Here is a 4,164-nt window from a genome sequence, read left to right on the forward strand (position 1 = left end):
CAAATACTCCAGTCCTCAGAGGTGTCACCCCAATCGCACTTGCTTCCTCACAGCTCCCAAATCTCCAGCTGCCCGTCTGAGTATGAGGTAGAACAGATGGTTGAGTCTGCAGAGCTGTTTACTCATACTATAGCCTGGGAATCAGAGGTCGGTTCCAGCGCTTCTGTGAATCCAGACGAGGAAATGATCTGCACTGATGCCCAGAATCTTTATGAGTCGGATCCAGGACCAGACGCAGAACGTTCTGACCATAATGTAGACCCTCATTCCCAAACTGTAACTCCTGTTGGTGGAGACAATGAGGAAGATGATGATGAGACTCAAATACCTGATTGGAGCGACAATTTTAGTTTTTTGTCAGGGCAGGAACAGGTTGGCTCTGAGGACGACGGGTGTGATAACACACAGGGTGATGATGATGAGGTTGGAGATCCCACTTACTGTCAACCCACAGTCAGCCAAGAGATGAGGTCAGCAGAGGAGGTGGAGGAAGATGCTAGTGACGACGAGGTCAGGTTGCGTCTTCCTGGACAGAGACGTAGTACTGGAAGCACGTCAACAACTGCATCCACAAACACATCTCTGCCTCTGACCACAAGTCGTGGTGGCTCTTCAGGTCGCATGGGTGCTAAGCCTTGCATAGCCTGGGCATTTTTTCAGATCGATAAAGATGACTGAACTCGTGTTATCTGTAACATTTGTCAACAAAAGCTAAGTAGAGGCCAAAAAATACATAGTTTGAGTACTTCATGCATGAACCGGCACATGGACATGAAGCATAAGTTGCAGTGGGAAGCTCACTGTGCTACAATGCGGCCTAGCCGGCCGGGCCAACCACCGTCTGCCCCATCTTGTGCATCTGCGGCCTCTTCATCCTCTGTGACTGGGGGGACAGCAGTCACACCTGTTTTGGGACGCAGGCCTGCCACCTCTTTACCAGCAACAGCCAGCGTGATTGGCAGGTCATCATTTTCTTCGGAGGTGGTAACACCAGCTGGTGTTGAGCGCTGTCCGACATCGATAGCACCACCTTTGGATCAAGGCAACCTAACATGTCCGCCTGCATCTTCCTCACAGACCGGCAGTTTGCCGGGGACACCCTTATCAACCCCGTCTAAGCACAACAGCCAGCCCTCAGTCCCTCAGATGTGGACAAGTAAAAGACCATTTCCTCCTAGCCATGAGAAAGCTAAGAGGTTGAATTTCACCATCTGCAAGCTCTTGGCTACAGAAATGCTGCCTTTCTGCCTGGTGAACACAGAGGATTTTCGAGACCTTATGTCCGTCGCAGTGCCCCAGTACCAGATGCCCAGTCGGCACTACTTCTCAAAGAAAGGTGTGCCTGCGCTCCACCAGCATGTCGCACACAACATCACCGCTTCTTTGAGAAACTCTGTGTGTGACAGGGTGCATTTCACCACAGACACTTGGACGAGTAGGCATGGACAGGGGCGTTACATGTCACTGACTGGGCACTGGGTTACTATGGTGACAGCAGGACAAGGGGCTGCTGTCTAAGTCTTGCCGTCCCCACGAGTTGTGCGTCAATCCTCTTTATGTCAAAGTTCCTCCACTGCTTCTGCTTCCTCAACCTCCTCTCGGTCCTCCACCTGCACCCAAAGCCTGTCTGGTCATGCCACAAGCTTTCTAACAGCGCAGAAGGGATCCTGCACACCTCCTTACTATGATGGCAGTAGGGCTCAACGTCATCAGGCGGTTTTTACTTTGAAATGTCTGGGAAATGTGAGTCACACAGCTGAGGAGTTGTGGTCAGCTCTGGAGAACCAATTTCATGAATGGTTGTCTCCACTGGACCTGAAACCAGGGAAGGCCGTGTGCGACAATGCTGCAAACCTGGGTGCGGCCCTTCGCCGGGGCAATGTCACACACGTGCCTTGTATGGCTCACGTGTTAAACCTGGTTGTCCAGCAATTTTTAGCCCACTATCCCGGACTAGATGGCCTTCTGCAGAGGGCACGGGCGCTGTGTGCTCACTTCCGCCGTTTGCATCCCGCAGCTCAGCGACTTACATCTCTACAGAAGTCATTGGGCCTGCCACTTCACCGGCTAAAATGCGATGTGCCTACTCGGTGGAATTCAACTCTGCACATGTTGCAGCGACTGTGGCAGCACCGACAAGCCCTGGTGCAATACGTTCTGACGTATAGCCTAGGCCAACGGGATCCAGAGGTGGGGCAAATCACGCTGGAGGAGTGGTCTCAGATCAGGGACCTATGCACCCTTCTGCACAGTTTTGAAATGGTGACGAAGATGTTTAGTGGTGACGATGCCATTATCAGCATGACTATTCTGGTGATCTACATGCTGGAGCACATGTTAAACAGAATTCGGAGTCAGGTGGTGGCACAAGAGGAGGTGGAGGAAGTAGAGGAGGAGGAGTTGTATGCGGAAGGGCTAACATCTGCAAAGTCCAGACGGTCGGCAGCACCAAGGCGGCAGGCATGTGAGGGTGGGGGAGATGGTTTTACCAGGGCGCATGGTAGCAGCCAAACTAGTGAGGAAGGTGCAGGTGCCCAGGAAGAAGTGGAGGACGAACTGATGGAAGACTCATCAGATGAGGGAGACCACATTTCTGTTGTGCGAGGTTGGGGGGAGAGGACAGAGGAAGGAAGCATGATTGTTAACTCGCCATCAACACAACAGGGACTTGTTGCTCCTGGATGCGCAAGACACATGAGTGCCTTCTTGCTGCACTACCTGCAACATGACCCTCGAATTGGGAGAATTAGAAATAATCCTGACTACTGGGCTGCCACACTCTTAGATCCCCCACACTCTTCGATCAACCTTTTCAATTTGGGTTTTGTAGCAGTGTGCAGTACTGATTCTATTAGGCCATCTATACTAAGCTCCACCAGATTTAAAATTAATAATAATTTTTAGCTGCATCTAGCCCGGAAAATAATTTTGGGGCTCCGAGATGCGCAAGACACATAAGTGCCTTCTTGCTGCACTACCTGCAACATGACCCTCAGATTGTCAGAATTCGAAGTAATCCTGACTACTGGGCTGCCACACTCTTAGATCCCCCACACTCTTCGATCAACCTTTTCATTTTAATAAAGACCAAAAAAATGGTCATTTTTGAAATTATAAGCATTAGCAGGTTATTAGAAACTGAAATCAAACAGTTTTCAACTCAAAACTTTATTCTAGGTGATGTTACATTTGCACATAGGACCCCTATGTGAAGAAGAAGAAGAAGAAGAAGAAGAAGAAGAAGAAGAAGAAGAAGAAGAAGAAGAAGAAGAAGAAGAAGAAGAAGAAGAAGAAGAAGAAGAAGAAGAAGAAGAAGAAGAAGAAGAAGAAGAAGAAGAAGAAGAAGAAGAAGAAGAAGAAGAAGAAGAAGAAGAAGAAGAAGAAGAAGAAGAAGAAGAAGAAGAACAGTTGGTAGAGCATGAGACACTTAATCTCAGGGTCGTGGGTTCGAGCCCCACGTTGGGCAGTTGCTTATTGCTGCCTTTTACTACTTATGCTAACCACTGTCAACCAAGATAACCCCTTACGAACTGCCCCCTTCTGCTTGCTACAAAACATGACAAACAGCATAGCCCTGCAGGATAAAGAGCAGGGAAGGCCCAAAAGGATGGGAAGCGAAAGAAAAGCAGCAAGTGCCCAATGTTTTCGCAAGTGTCTGCAAAGTCAATGAGGAAAGAGATGCGCTGCAATGATCAGCAAATGAGAAAAGGAGCTGTGCTGGCTAGCTCAGTCGGTAGAGCATGAGACTCTTAATCTCAGGGTTGTGGGTTTGAGCCCCACGTTGGGCGGTTGCTTATTGCTGCCTTTTACTACTTATGCTAACCACTGTCAACCAAGATAACCCCTTACGAACTGCCCCCTTCTGCTTGCTACAAAACATGACAAACAGCATAGCCCTGCAGGATAAAGAGCAGGGAAGGCCCAAAAAGATGGGAAGCGAAAGAAAAGCAGCAAGTGCTCAATGTTTTCGCAAGTGTCTGCAAAGTCAATGAGGGAAGAGATGCGCTGCAATGATCAGCAAATGAGAAAAGGAGCTGTGCTGCATTGGCCGGGAATCGAACCCGGGACTCCCGTGTGGCAGGCGAGAATTCTACCACTGAACCACCAATGCTTGGATGAGTCATTCATGTCAGTGGTGCCTGCCAGATCCAGGTCCCAGGATCA

The 4,164-nt window shown here is 49.4% G+C and overlaps 1 non-coding gene across 1 annotated transcript; it reads right to left on the reverse strand.

Annotated features, from left to right (window-relative positions):
* Positions 1-4,040: 4,040 nt before the first annotated feature.
* Positions 4,041-4,111, reverse strand: TRNAG-GCC (transfer RNA glycine (anticodon GCC)). Its single transcript has one exon. It is a non-coding gene; the product is annotated as a tRNA-Gly (tRNA).
* Positions 4,112-4,164: the final 53 nt, after the last annotated feature.

Source organism: Phyllobates terribilis, unplaced genomic scaffold (genome assembly GCF_046119375.1).
Source record: "Phyllobates terribilis strain yellow unplaced genomic scaffold, ASM4611937v1 Scaffold_5__5_contigs__length_657084704, whole genome shotgun sequence".
In the NCBI taxonomy this organism is placed as follows: Eukaryota; Metazoa; Chordata; class Amphibia; order Anura; family Dendrobatidae; genus Phyllobates; species Phyllobates terribilis.